Source organism: Salmo salar, unplaced genomic scaffold, assembly GCF_965601325.2.
Source record: "Salmo salar unplaced genomic scaffold, fSalSal1 ptg000647l, whole genome shotgun sequence".
Lineage (NCBI taxonomy): Eukaryota > Metazoa > Chordata > Actinopteri > Salmoniformes > Salmonidae > Salmo > Salmo salar.
Genome location: NW_027675451.1, coordinates 245,526 through 262,101, shown reverse-complemented (window position 1 = coordinate 262,101; position 16,576 = coordinate 245,526).

Here is a 16,576-nt window from a genome sequence, read left to right as displayed (position 1 = left end):
CAGGCAGCTTCTATCATGAAAATGCTTTAAATGCTTTATTATCCAAATGTTTACAGTGTGTGTGGGTGACCTCATGCAACCGCAAAATGTCATATAAAGCTGTACAGTACTGTATTTCTTCATCAGCATCTTTATGCTTTCCTTAATAAAATAATGATAAAAATTCTCTTTCAAAATGCAGATGTTTATTTAGTTATGGATCCATAATGAATTAATATGGGAATAAATATCGATTACAGAAATATTGGAATAAAGTTGTCTAATGAAGGTAAACAAATTGTTGCTTACTGGAAAATACTAGTACAGTTCCATTATGGCTATTAGAAGGGCTATTACCAGAACAATAGACTTGCCTATTAGCAGGGCTATTAGCAGAACAATAGACTTGTCTATTAGCAGGGCTATTAGCAGAACACTAGGCTTGTCTATTAGCAGGGCTATTAGCAGAACAATAGGCTTGTCTATTAGCAGAACAATATAAGTGTCTATTAGCAGGGCTATTAGCAGAACAATAGACATGTCTATTAGCAGGGCTATTAGCAGAACAATAGACTTGTCTATTAGCAGGGCTATTAGCAGAACAATAGGCTTGTCTATTAGCAGGGCTATTAGCAGAACAATATACTTGTCTATTAGCAGGGCTATTAGCAGAACAATAGCCTTGTCTATTAGCAGGGCTATTAGCAGAACAATAGACTAGTCTATTAGCAGGGCTATTAGCAGAACAATAGACTTGTCTATTAGCAGGGCTATTAGCAGAACAATAGACTTGTCTATTAGCAGGGCTATTAGCAGAACAATACACTTGTCTATTAGCAGGGCTATTAGCAGAACAATATACTTGTCTATTAGCAGGGCTATTAGCAGAACAATAGGCTTGTCTATTAGCAGGGCTATTAGCAGAACAATAGGCTTGTCTATTAGCAGAACAATAGAAGTGTCTATTAGCAGGGCTATTAGCAGAACAATAGACTTGTCTATTAGCAGGGCTATTAGCAGAACAATAGGCTTGTCTATTAGCAGGGCTATCAGCAGAACAATAGACTTGTCTATTAGCAGGGCTATTAGCAGAACAATAGACTTGCCTAGAAGGAGGGCAGGGGGAGAATTCTATCGTCAAATGTATTTATTAGGTTGGCTGTATCAAGCATCATCTGTGTCAGGGGAGGTTTTGGCTGGCCGGGATGTTCTTCTCTCCCTCTAAAAACATCAATAAATATTTTGCCGTTTATAAATATTATTTTATCCTTCGTTCAGATTACAATCGCTTACTTTAGTTTTATTGAGAACTAAATATCTCCAGATTATCGTTATATATAGCCTACCCAATGTGGATGACTATTTCAGCACCGTTTCGCTCTGCTCTGAGACAAGGATGGAGAAACGAAAATGTTCAATTATATTCCATGATATTCTTTTTTTGAAAACGAAATCATCTCCAAAATATTGTATATATTATCAAGATGATGGGACAGTTATATAGCCCCGGCACCTCATTCATGGCTTTGGATCATTTACATTTACATTTAAGTCATTTAGCAGACGCTCTTATCCAGAGCGACTTACAAATTGGTGCATTCACCTTATGATATCAGTGGAACAACCACTTTACAATAGAACATCTAAATCTTTTTAGGGGGGGGGGGGTTAGAAGGATTACTTTATCCTATCCTAGGTATTCCTTAAAGAGGTGGGGTTTCAGGTGTCTCCGGAAGGTGGTGATTGACTCCACTGTCCTGGCGTCGTGAGGGAGCTTGTTCCACCATTGGGGTGCCAGAGCAGCGAACAGTTTTGACTGGGCTGAGCGGGAACTGTGCTTCCGCAGAAGTAGGGGGGCCAGCAGGCCAGAGGTGGATGAACGCAGTGCCCTCGCTTGGGTGTAGGGCCTGATCAGAGCCTGAAGGTAGTATGTTCTTACAAAAAAAGGTTTTAAATTCTCTAGTACAGCCACTATTGAAGGCTATCGAATGATTCTCAAAGATACCATCTGGTGGTCAAACTAGCACAAACTAGCATTAACCTCTTCACTATAGGGGGCAGTATTTTCACGGCCGGATGAAAAACGTACCCAAATTAAACTGCCTCCTACTCAGACTCAGAAGGTAGGATATGCATATGTCATGACGTTGCCCTCTTTGGGTACAGCGAGCACAGTTGACCCCCTCCCCCTGCACCATCCCCCTACTTCTGCACCATCTCCCTCTGTCTCCTACACCCAGGCTGCTGTGGTCAGAAGGCGGTCGTAAATTCCAAAGGGAATGTCCTGCCTCATGGCCACAGTTTTGAGACAGAGTGGTTTCATAGAGAGACAAAGTAATTCTTCCACCTCACAGGACGGGGGAACCGAACGACATTTATGTTCTGGAGAAGGTATAAAAGATCGGTGAAGACTCCAGCTACGAACTGGTCCGTTTGGTACAATTTTGTGAAACTCATGAGAGACAATACGGCCATATTACCATAATAAGGTTTATATACTAGCCTCAGCGATGAGACTTACATCGAATGGTTGTATAAAATTAATGAATAAGGATAAAGCTATTTGGAATATGTTGGGATGCTTGTAAGATATTAATGTGAGAGAATTGTATTTTCTGTTTAAAGTTTTACCAAGTCATCGGCACGCCCCCAGGGACACAGACAGGACAAGGCGTCATGTGACAGCCTTTTCTACGTTCAGTATATGAACCCCCACCCAGGGTTTATTTCGCCAGACCAGCTTACCTCCATAACAAGAGGGCCAAGGTTTGACCATGCATTCCTCTACTGAACTTTAACCATACCACATGCTTAAACTATTAGACTACCGACAGAATAAGAACAAGTCTTTGATATTAATTACTAGTCTGCAGCTAGGAATTCGGTATCATTGAACGCGAAGACCGCCGAAACATCTCTTCTATAACGACATTAATGAATGTCACTTTGAAAGATCCAGTCTAACCGAGAGAGAGAGAGAGAGAGAACGCGAGGACAAGAACTCTCCAACAGAACAGAACTTTTCAACATCCCGACGACACCCTGAGCGTAAATATATATATTGATTGCAATTGTTCCCGAATGAGTGAGCGTTCATGTGCAAAGGATTAGCATTCCAATTGTATAATATTCATCTCTGAACCAACTCTTTTGTTTAACCTGTTAGGGCTAGGTGGCAGTATTTACACCGCCGGATAAAAAACATACCCGATTTAATCTGGTTACCACTCCTACCCAGTAACTAGAATATGCATATACTTATTAGATATGGATAGAAAACACCCTAAATTTTCTAAAACTGTTTGAATGGTGTCTGTGAGTATAACAGAACTCATATGGCAGGCAAAAACCTGAGAGATTCCTTTACAGGAAGTGGCCTGTCTGACCATTTCTTGGCCTTCTTTCTCATCTCTATCCATTACAAAGGATCTCTGCTGTTACGTGACACTTCCTACGGCTCCAATGGGCTCTCAGAGCCCGGGAAAAAGCTGAATGACGTAATTCAAAGCCCTGGCTGAAACACACGAGCGCTTTTGCTAAGTGGTCTATCAGAGGACAAAGGGCTTAGGCTCGTGCACTGGCCGCCCCCGTCTTTCTGTTTTTCCCTCTATTTACCGAAACGCAGATTCCCGGTCGGAATATTATCGCTTTTTTACGAGATAAATTGCATAAAAATTGATTTTAAACAGCGGTTGACATGCTTTGAAGTACGGTAATGGAATATTTAGACATTTTTTGTCACGAAATGCGCCATGCGCACGACCCTGATTTACCATTTCGGATAGTGTCTAGAACGCACAAACAAAAAGCCGCTGTTTGGATATAACGATGGATTATTTGGGACCAAACCAACATTTGTTATTGAAGTAGAAGTCCTGGGAGTGCATTCTGACGAAGAACAGGAAAGATAATAACATTTTTCTTATAGTAAATCTGATTTTGGTGAAGGCTAAACTTGCCGGGTGTCTAAATAGCTAGCCCGTGATGGCTGGGCTATGTACTTAGAATATTGCAAAATGTGCTTTCACCAAAAAGCTATTTTAAAATCGGACATATCGAGTGCATAGAGGAGTTCTGTATCTATAATTCTTAAAATAATTGTTATGCTTTTTGTGAACGTTTATCGTGAGTAATTTAGTAAATTGTTAGTAAATTCCCCGGAAGTTTGCGGGGGGTATGCTAGTTCTGAACGTCACATGCTAATGTAAAAAGCTGTTTTTTGATATAAATATGAACTTGATTGAACAAAACATGCATGTATTGTATAACATAATGTCCTAAGTGTGTCATCTGATGAAGATCATCAAAGGTTAGTGCTGCATTTAGCTGTCTTCTGGGTTTTTGTGACATTATATGCTAGCTTGAAAAATGGGTGTCTGATTATTTCTGGCTGGGTACTCTGCTGACATAATCTAATGTTTTGCTGTCGTTGTAAAGCCTTTTTGAAATCGGACAGTGTGGTTAGATTAACCTGTTAGGGCTAGGGGGCAGTATTGACACGGCTGGATAAAAAAACATACCCGATTTAATCTGGTTACCACTCCTACCCAGTAACTAGAATATGCATATACTTATTACATATGGATAGAAAACACCCTAAATTTTCTAAAACTGTTTGAATGGTGTCTGTGAGTATAACAGAACTCATTTGGCAGGCAAAACCCTGAGACATTTTCTGACAGGAAGTGGATACCTGATGTGTTGTATTACCTTTAAACCTATCCCATTGAAAAACACAGGGGCTGAGGAATATTTTGGCACTTCCTATTGCTTCCACTAGATGTCACCAGCCTTTACAAAGTGTTTTGAGTCTTCTGGAGGGAGATCTGACCGAACAAGAGCCATGGAACGATGATGGCCCATTAGACACCTGGCGCGCGAGTTCATGTTGGGTACCCTCGTTCCAATACGTTATAAAAGAGTATGCATTCGTCAACCTTGAATATTATTCATGTTCTGGTTAAAAAAGGCCCTAATGATTTATGCTATACAACGTTTGACATGTTTGAACGAACGTAAATATATTTTTTCCCCTCGTTCATGACGAGAAGTCCGGCTGGCTTAGATCATGTGCTAACAAGACGGAGATTTTTGGACATAAATGATGAGCTTTTTTTAACAAAACTACATTCGTTATGGACCTGTGATACCTGGAAGTGACATCTGATGAAGAGAATCAAAGGTAATGGATTATTTACATAGTATTTTCGATTTTAGATCTCCCCAACATGACGTCTAGTCTGTATCGCAACGCGTATTTTTCTGGGCGCAGTGCTCAGATTATTGCAAAGTGTGATTTCCCAGTAAGGTTATTTTTAAATCTGGCAAGTTGATTGGGTTCAAGAGATGTAAATCTATAATTCTTTAAATGACAATATAATATTTTACCAATGTTTTCTAATTTTAATTATTTAATTTGTGGTGTTGACTTGACTGCCGGTTATTGGAGGGAAACGATTTCCTCAACATCAATGCCATAGTAAAACGCTGTTTTTGGATATAAATATGAACTTGATAGAACTAAAAATGCATGCATTGTCTAACATAATGTCCTAGGAGTGTCATCTGATGGAGATTGTAAAAGGTTAGTGCATCATTTTAGCTGGTTTTATGGTTTTGGTGACCCTGTCTTTGAATTGACAAAACATTACACACAACTCTTGTAAATGTACTGTCCTAACATACTCTAAATTTATGCTTTCGCCGTAAAACCTTTTTGAAATCGTAAAACGTGGTTAGATTAAGGAGATGTTTATCTTTCAAAGGGTGTAAAATAGTTGTATGTTTGAAAAATTTGAATTTTGACATTTATTTGGATTCAAATTTGCCGCTCTTGAAATGCACCTGCTGTTGATGGAGTGCACCACGGGTGGGACGCTAGCGTCCCACCTAGCCCATAGAGGTTAACGAGAGTCTTGTCTTTAAAATGCTGTAAAATAGTCATATGTTTGAGAAATTGAAGTAATAGCATTTCTAAGGTATTTGAAAATCGCGCCACAGGATTCAACTGGCTTTTACGTAGGTAGGACGATTTGGTGCCACCTAGCCCAGAGAGGTTAACAAGCCGCCATGCCGGTTTAGCCCACTAGGGCACATTCCTCTACCATTTCTTTGTAACGATACCTACTGTTTTGTATGCCTTTCTGTGAATTACTTAGTTTAGTAAATAAATGATTTTAAGACAATTGACGTATGGATGACTCACAGTGAGGACTGGGTTCGTGCAGATAATTAACAATTTACGACGCTTGGAATGAGACTGACGAGGTAAAAATACATCATTAAATCAGAGGACTCATAGATCAGATATTATAATGTCTGAAAGTTATATTAGGGAAATTATAACTTTGTAATCTGAATATTTTCCTTGGTGCCCCGACCTCCTAGTTAACCTTTTATGGCTAGGGGGCAGTATTTTCACGGCTGGATAAAAAACGTACCCGATTTAATCTGATTATTAGTCCTGCCCAGAAACTAGAATATGCATATAATTATTAGCTTTGGATAGAAAACACTCCAAAGTTTCTAAAACTGTTTGAATGGTGTCTGTGAGTATAACAGAACTCATTTGGCAGGCCAAAACGTGAGAAGATTCTGTACAGGAAGTACCCTGTCTGACCATTTCTTGAACTTCTTTGCCATCTCTATCCATTACAAAGGATCTCTGCTCTAACGTGACACTTCCTACGTCTTCCATAGGCTCTCAGAGCCCGGGAAAAACCTGAATGTCGTCATTCCAGCCCCAGGCTGAAACACATTATCGCCTTTCTCAAGTGGCCGATCAAAGGACTGTGGGCTTAGGCGCGTGCACTGGCCGCCCCCGTCTTTGTGTTTTTTCCTCTGTTTACCGAAAAGGAGATTCCCGGTCAGAATATTATCGCTTTTTTCCGAGATAAATTGCATAAAAATTGATTTTAAACAGCGGTTGACATGCTTCGAAGTACGGTAATGGAATATTTAGAATTTTTTTGTCACGAAATGCGCCATGCGCTCGACCCTGATTTACCATTTCGGATAGTTTCTGGAACACACGAACAAAACGCCCCCCATCGGATATAACGATGGATTATTTGGAACCAAACCAACATTTGTTATTGAAGTAGCAGTCCTGGGAGTGCATTCTGACGAAGACAACAAAAGGTAATCAAACTTTTGTAATAGTAAATCTGATTTTGGTGAAGGCTAAACTTGCCGGGTGTCTAAATAGCTAGCCCGTGATGGCTGGGCTATGTACTTAGAATATTGCAAAATGTGCATTCACCAAAAAGCTATTTTAAAATCGGACATATCGAGTGCATAGAGGAGTTCTGTATCTATAATTCTTAAAATAATTGTTATGCTTTTTGTGAACGTTTATCGTGAGTAATTTAGTAAATTGTTAGCAAATTCCCCGGAAGTTTGCGGGGGGTATGCTAGTTCTGAACGTCACATGCTAATGTAAAAAGCTGTTTTTTGATATAAATATGAACTTGATTGAACAAAACATGCATGTATTGTATAACATAATGTCCTAGGTGTGTCATCTGATGAAGATCATCAAAGGTTAGTGCTGCATTTAGCTGTCTTCTGGGTTTTTGTGACATTATATGCTAGCTTGAAAAATGGGTGTCTGATTATTTCTGGCTTGGTACTCTGCTGACATAATCTAATGTTTTGCTTTCGCTGTAAAGCCTTTTTGAAATCAGACAGTGTGGTTAGATAAAGGAGAGTCTTGTCTTTAAAATGCTGTGAAATAGTCATATGTTTGAAAAATTGAAGTTTTTGTATTTTTGAGGAATTTGTCATTCGCGCCACGCCTATCATTGGATATTGGAGCAGGTGTTCCGCTAGCGGAACGTCTAGATGTAAGAGGTTTTAATTAATTGTTATATATTTTGTCAATGTTTATGATGAGTATTTCTGTAAATTATGGTGCCCATACACCGGATATTTTGGGGTGAATACATTTTCTGAACGTCACGCACCAATGTAAAATGGGTTTTTTGGATATAAATATGAACTTGATGGAACAAAAATTGCATGTATTGTCTAACATAATGTCCTAGGAGTGTCATCTGATGAAGATCGTCAAAGGTTAGTGCATCATTTTAGCTGGTTTTGTGCTTTTGGACGGCGACCCTTGCTTTGAAAATGTCTGTCCTTGCTAAGAAAATGGCTGTGTTGTTGTTTTTTTGCTGTGGTGGTATCCTAACATAATCTAATGTTTTGCTTTCGCTGTAAAGCCTTTTTGAAATCGGACAACGTGGTTGGATTCAGAAGAGGTTTATCTTTCAAATGGTGTAAAATAGTTTTATGTTTGAGAAATGTTTATTATTAGATTTTTTTATGTTTTGAATATCACGCCCTGCTGTTCCATTGGCTGTTGGCTAGGGGTTCCCCTGGCGGAACGGGGTTCCCCTGGCGGAACGTCTGTCCACAACAGGTTAATGGTAAAAGTGGCTGACACTTAAATAACGTGCCATAGAATTCTGCGGCACCATACAAGCTGTCTTTTAAAGGACGAACCACGGTACACTACAAGGTGGACACCCCTTCATAAAATTGGTGCTGTCTTTTCAATGAATTTACCTTCTAACCTTGTTAAACGAAAACAAGCTTCAATCATTACTCATCATCCTTCTCTACAGGGGGAAATGGAAGCTCATCCAGAGTCTGCAGCTCATCAGTCCAATCGTCCTCTGAAAGGAGCATTAAACATGACAGCTGCTGAGATCTTATTAGCCTTTACTATTAGGAGGCACAGATAGCCTTATAATAATAACAATAATATATAGTTAATAATAATCAGGCAAACTAAGCAAAAAATGCACGCTGCTGCCCAGCCACCGCTGCAACCCCAACTTCCAAACAGGGATTCCAACCAAGTTGCAAGCATCCACTCTGGTTTTGGGGGATTTTTCTTAGCAGCAGTGGCGAGATCAGTCACATTAGGAGAGTGATCTGGGAGAACAAAAATACAACATTCATTGCCAATGATTGCACAAGAGCCCCCTTGACCTGCCAGAAGATAGTCAAGAGCCTCTCTGTTTTGCAGAGATAACTTAAGCAATTCTTTTAGTTCCCTATTCAATTGTTCCAGGGCATTTCTACTAGCATTGCCAATTTTCTCTCTGTGTCTAGAGATGTCATGAATTTGGTCTAGGGCACATACAACTCCATACCCAGAGAAAAACACACCAAAGAACCTGGAGGCAGGTGCCTGAGCGTGAGTGACGTCAGCTAGAGACCTCTTATCTCTCCTCATTCCAGGAAGTTTGTAGTGTTTAAACAGAGCCATCAGATCCCTCTCCTTATTTGGAACGGTTCTCATAGCTGTTACCACAAACCCAACAGTACAAGTACCTCCCCAGTTCGAGGGCAGGCTATAGTAAGCCATCTTACCACACAGCCAATAGGTGCCATTTGGGGCTCCTCTCAGAGTTGTACTATGTCTGTCAACCCACATTTTAAATGGTTCCTTATCTGCCTGACCATTCTCCTGTATTACTGTTAAATCGCAAGCATTTGATCCATTAAGATTCATAGTACAATTACATTTCAATTCACCCAAATGATGATCTCCATATCCTCTAATACACCAAGGGGCAGTCATCACCCCAGCCACTGAAATGGGCAAGATTGAGACATTACCAGGCCTCAGGTAATAGGATATATTGGGTTGATTATATACCTTAACATTGTTGGTCATAGTATTAAAAGGTATTTTTCCTGCCAATGCTATAGTAAAGTTTACCCATATTGGGACTCCCATAAGTGTCAAGCCTGCCCCTACCTTAACCGGACCCATCCCACACACCCAACAGTCATTTTCTTTGGATGTCTTGTTGGCAACCATTTCTGCTCTAGATAAGAACAAATTGTCCTCATGTTGGTGAGGTCCCAGCAGGGCTGTCCTTCTACGATGACCATCTACTTCTAGTCCATTACTACAGGTCTGCATTGGTTCCTTTGGCTCAGGACTCCTTCTGTCATTACCATCTACTTCTGGGCCACTACTACAGGCCTGCGTTGGTTCCTTTGGCTCAGGACTCCTTCTGTCATTACCATCTACTTCTGGGCCACTACTACAGGCCTGCGTTGGTTCCTTTGGCTCAGGACTCCTTCTGTCATTACCATCTACTTCTGGGCCACTACTTTGGGCCAGTGATAGCCCCTTTGACTCAGGACTCATTCTGTCATTACCATTTACTTCTGGGCCACTACTCTGGGCCTGCATTGGCCCCTTTGGCTCGGGGCTTATCTCACCATCTGTCAGTTTTCCCACAAGAGGACAACCTACTGTTCTTATTAGCATTCCTGTGCTAACGCAGATGAGGGCCACACTGCACCACCGGAACTGGTTAAGCCCCATCTTCTTCTGGATCAGGAACTGGTGAGGCCCCATCTTCTTCTGGATCAGGAACTCGTCTGCAGTGTGACAGGTGTGTCCAGGATTCTCTCTCAGCAACCTTTACCAAAGTGGGGGTGGTCAGAAGAACTTGGTACTGGCTTCTCCACGGGGGTCCTTCCAACTATTTGTCCTGAAGTCTTTCATACAAATAACAATATCATCAACTATATGAATACACATAACAATATCATCAACTATATGAATACACATAACAATATCATCAACAGTTTGGGGCGGCAGGGAAGCCTAGTAGTTAGAGTGTAGGACTAGCAATTTAAAGGTTGCAAGTTCAAATCCCTGAGCTGACCATGTACAAATATTTCATTCTGCCCCTGAACAGGCAGTTAACCCACTGTTCCTAGGCCGTCATTGAAAATAAGAATTTGTTCTTAGCTGACTTGCCTAGTTAAATAAAGGTAAAATAAAAAACTATTTGATTACTGTGGAAGGACCACCAGAGGGCAGGCTGCTCCCATGGACAGTAGCCCAGCCTGGCATGTGAGTCAAGGTGATCAGAGGAAATTAAGCACAGCTGATGGTACTAATGAGCTATTCTCTTTCCCCTACAAAAGAGAGGGGAGAAGAAAAAAAAGTGTTTCTTCTCCAAGGGACCTACCTTTCGACAGGGAGACGAAGGGAACAAACTACCTCTGGGGAATGGCCACCACCCGAAGGGAGCTCTCCACGGACGGATCGTTAAGGCGGTGACACACCTGTGATTTGTGTCACAGTTTAAAGATACTCTCGTTATGTACCTTGTTCTTGTGAAGAAGAAGATGTTTGTTTTCCATGGGAGATAATCCTTGATTGTGTTGGAGTGATTAAGAAGAAAGAAATACCTCAATAGATAACTTTTTTTTTCCTGACTCGTTTATTCCACCTTTCCGCTTTAGAGCAACCTTAAGGTACTTGGTCTGCTCACAATACAAATAACAATATCATCAAGTATATGAATACACATTACAATATCATCAACTATATTAATACACATTACAATATCATCAACTATATGAATACACATAACAATATCATCAACTATATGAATACACATAACAATATCATCAACTATATTAATACACACAACAATATCATCAACTATATGAATACACATAACAATATCATCAACTATATTAATACACGATCGTCGTCTTACCTTTTATCCCTCAATAGAAACAGAGTCTGAATGATCATTAGGTTGTAGAAAGTTACTTTCGTTTGCTCTGCTCATTTACATATCAGGTTCTGCCTGTTCTCTCTCCGAGTCCCTCTCTCTTTACAGCTCTTACAATGAGCCTTGACAAACATTCTACAACTGTCTGGAAGTCTATTGGAGGGATGTGAAACCATTCTTCCACAATAAATTCCATCATTTGGTGTTTTGTTGATGGTGGTGTTCAATTGTGTTGAGACCTGGTGACTGAGACGGCCGTGGCATATTGTGAAACATCAGCAAGTTCAGCAGTCTTCATCACTGAAGCTCCTGCCAAACGTGCCCCAACAATCACCAAGCGTTAAATATTTTAAAAAAATCTTATGCATTTTGCTATTTGCCTCATGACTCCTGCATACTTTGTTGACAACAAACTGTCTTTACCCAACCGTGGGACAGACTATGTTTGTTCCCACACTCGGGACTCTGACTCTCTATTGGTTACACAGACTTTTGGCCTCCCATCCTATTCTAACCATCTCTGACCAGCTTTGTATTCATGTTACCTGATGAAATTGCTGTACAATATGATCTTGTTGCCATCTGGTGCACATTCAGATGTCATAAATCAGCACTGCAGAGCTCTCCCTGTCCTCTGCCGTGTCTTGATTGTATTACTGTTGATGATATCTGGAAATGTGCACCCTGGCCCACCTACTGTTGCTAGACCCAATTCTGACTTGTGCTCTGATATCTGCTGCATTGATTTCTGCTCTCGTAAAAGCCTGGGTTTTCTGCACATTAACACTAGAAACTTATTACCTAAAATGGATCAATTGAAAGTGTGGGTTCACAGCTCCAATCCAGATGTGTTGGTCATTACTGAGATGTGTTTAAGGAAGAGTGTTTTCAACACTGATGTTAACCTTTCTGGTTATAACCTTTTTCAGCAAGACAGATCTTCCAAAGGTGGGGGAGTGGCAATATTTACCAAGGATCACCTTCAGTGCTCAGTTGTCTCCACCAAGTCTGTCCCCAAAAAATGTGATTTGCTGGTTTTAAGAATTAAACTTTCCAATAGCTCTTTGTTGACTGTTGCTGGGTGTTATCGTCCTCCATCAGCACCGGCCTGTACCCTACCTGTCCTAAGCTCTCTCCTGGTCCCTTACACCAAGTCTAAATTTGGTAACCTAAACTGGGATATGCTTAAACCACCTGACCAAGTCCGAAAGCAATAGGACTCCCTAAATCTTTCTCAGATTATCACCAATCCCACAAGGTATGACTCCAAACACCCAGAAAAGGCTACTCTCCTCGATGTTATCCTCATAAATAATCCTGATAGGTATCAGCCTGGTGTTTTCTGTAATGACCTTAGTGATCATTGTTTTACAGCCTGTGTTCGTAATGGCTGCTCAGTGAAACAACCTGTCTGGATAGACGCTTGCTAAAAAACTTTAATGAGCAAGCCTTCCTTAACGAACTAATACTCTAATCTACATAATCTAATACTATGCTTTCGCCGTAAAGCCGTTTTGAAATCGGACAATGTGGTTGGATTAACGAGAAGTGTATCTTTAACCTCTTACATCTAGACGTTCCGCTAGCGGAACACCTGCTCCAATATCCAATGATAGGCGTGGCGCGAATTACAAATTCCTCAAAAATACAAAAACTTCAATTTTTCAAACATATGACTATTTCACAGCATTTTAAAGACAAGACTCTCCTTTATCTAACCACACTGTCCGATTTAAAAAGGCTTTACAGCGAAAGCAAAACATTACATTATGTCAGCAGAGTACCCAGCCAGAAATAATCAGACACCCATTTTTCAAGCTAGCATATAATGTCACATAAACCCAGAAGACAGCTAAATGCAGCACTAACCTTTGATGATCTTCATCAGATGACACACCTAGGACATTATGTTATACAATACATGCATGTTTTGTTCAATCAAGTTCATATTTATATCAAAAAACAGCTTTTTACATTAGCATGTGACGTTCAGAACTAGCATACCCCCCGCAAACTTCCGGGGAATTTACTAACAATTTACTAAATTACTCACGATAAACGTTCACACAAAGCATAACAATTATTTTAAGAATTATAGATACAGAACTCCTCTATGCACTCGATATGTCCGATTTTAAAATAGCTTTTTGGTGAAAGCACATTTTGCAATATTCTAAGTACATAGCCCAGCCATCACAGGGCTAGCTATTTAGACACCCGGCAAGTTTAGCACTCACCAAAGTCAGATTTACTATAAGAAAAATGTTATTACCTTTGTTGTCTTCGTCAGAATGCACTCCCAGGACTGCTACTTCAATAACAAATGTTGGTTTGGTCCCAAATAATCCATCGTTATATCCGAATAGCGGCGTTTTGTTCGTGCGTTCCAGAAACTATCCGAAATGGTAAATCAGGGTCGTGCGCATGGCGCAATTCGTGACAAAAAATGTCTAAATATTCCATTACCGTACTTCTAAGCATGTCAACCGCTGTTTAAAATCAATTTTTATGCAATTCATCTCGTAAAAAAGCGATAATATTCCAACCGGGAATCTCCTTTTCGGCAAACAGAGGAAAAATCACAAAGACGGGGGCGGCCGGTGCACGCGCCTAAGCCCACAGTCCCTTGATCGGCCACTTGAGAAAGGCGATAAATGTGTTTCAGCCTGGGGCTGGAATGACGACATTCAGGTTTTTCCCGGGCTCTGAGAGCCTATGGAAGACGTAGGAAGTGTCACGTTAGAGCAGAGATCCTTTGTAATAGATAGAGATGGCAAAGAAGTTCAAGAAATGGTCAGACAGGCCACTTCCTGTAAAGGAATCTCTCAGGTTTTGACCTGCCATTTGAGTTCTGTTATACTCACAGACACCATTCAAACAGTTTTAGAAAATTTAGGGTGTTTTCTATCCATATGTAATAAGTATATGCATATTCTAGTTACTGGGTAGGAGTGGTAACCAGATTAAATCGGGTACGTTTTTTATCCAGCCGTGAAGCCATAGAGGTTAACAAGCCGTCATGCCGGTTTAGCCCACTAGGGCACATTCCTCTACCATTTCTTTGTATGCCTTTCTGTGAATTACTTAGTTTAGTAAATGAATGATTTTAAAGGGTCATTCATTGAAGATAAATACACTTTCATTTTTTAAAACCCTTTATTATAACCCTGAAATGTTAATACATATATGCCATTTATATCCTTTAAATGTTTACATATTCTTTAATTCCTTTCTTAGAAAATAATGTTATCAGCATGTTTCTCTGTTTGTAACCGAACGACCTCCCAACACACAACCACATGTTGGGGGGTAACAGGTCATTATAACACAACCACATGTTGGGGGGTGACAGGTCATTACAACACAACCACATGTTGGGGGGTGACAGGTCATTACAACACAACCACATGTTGGGGGGTGACAGGTCATTATAACACAACCACATGTTGGGGGGTAACAGGTCATTATAACACAACCACATGTTGGGGGGTAACAGGTCATTACAACACAACCACATGTTGGGGGGTGACAGGGGTCATTAGCTCCCCCCTGACGCTACAGATCCTTGTCAACACACACGAAGAGAGAGAGAGACACAGAGATTGAATGAAATATCAGGCTATGTAAATTACATTTTTTTTCAATCTTTAGTACCTAAATGCATACATATTACACGTTATTATTGAACAATCCTACATATACATGTTTTATAAGTAATTCCTTTTCTTAGAGAAAAAGGCCTTAGAGAAATACATACCAACTAACAGATCTGGTAGCTTTGGAGAATACATACCAACTAACAGATCTGGTAGCTTTGGAGAATACATACCAACTAACAGATCTGGTAGCTTTGGAGAATACATACCAACTAACAGATCTGGTAGCTTTGGAGAATACATACCAACTAACAGATCTGGTAGCTTTGGAGAATACATACCAACTAACAGATCTGGTAGCTTTGGAGAATACATACCAACTAACAGATCTGGTAGCTTTGGAAAATACATACCAACTAACAGATCTGGTAGCTTTGGAGAATACATACCAACTAACAGATCTGGTAGCTTTGGAGAATACATACCAACTAACAGATCTAGTAGCTTTGGAGAATACATACCAACTAACAGATCTGGTAGCTTTGGAGAATACATACCAACTAACAGATCTGGTAGCTTTGGAGAATACATACCAACTAACAGATCTGGTAGCTTTGGAGAATACATACCAACTAACAGATCTGGTAGCTTTGGAGAAAACATACCAACTAACAGATCTGGTAGCTTTGGAGAATACATACCAACTAACAGATCTGGTAGCTTTGGAGAATACATACCAACTAACAGATCCCACTACAAGGATCACTGGTCAGGATGGCCCACTCGCCGTCCACAACTAGGTCAGGGGTCAAATCAATATGGAGCCCTGGGTAGAGTGGGGGTCATTTTGATTTGAGTTTTGATTTCAAACAAAATAGCTTTATTAGATCAAGTCAATTCGGGAAAAATAACAGACAGTAACATAAAGCATAATAGATTCTCCTCCCAAAGCTTCCAGAAGATTCTCCTCTTTTATTGTGTCTCATAATTACGGAGTCATGCGTTGACGGATGACGGACAGTGGGATGATTGTCAGTCAAAAAAAGCATTTGCTTTTGTTGGCCTTTGTGCAGACTTTGTGCAAATGCAACTGAAAATAGCTGTCTTAAGTTGAACATTTGACAGTTAAAAACGGACAATGATGAATTGTCACATTTAACCTGTGTCACGGTTGTCATAGGAAGGAGCGGACCAAAGTGCAGCGTGTGTGTCGTTCCACATTTTATTTTCACTGTGAAACTATGCAATACATAAATACACTAGAGAACAAAAACAACAAACCGTGACGTAGAGGTGAATATACACTACTCAAAAACAATCTCCCACAAACCCAGGTGGGAAAAACACCTACTTAAGTATGATCTCCAATTAGAGACAACGATGACCAGCTGCCTCTAATTGGAGATCATCCCAAACAAAACCCAACATAGAAATACAAAA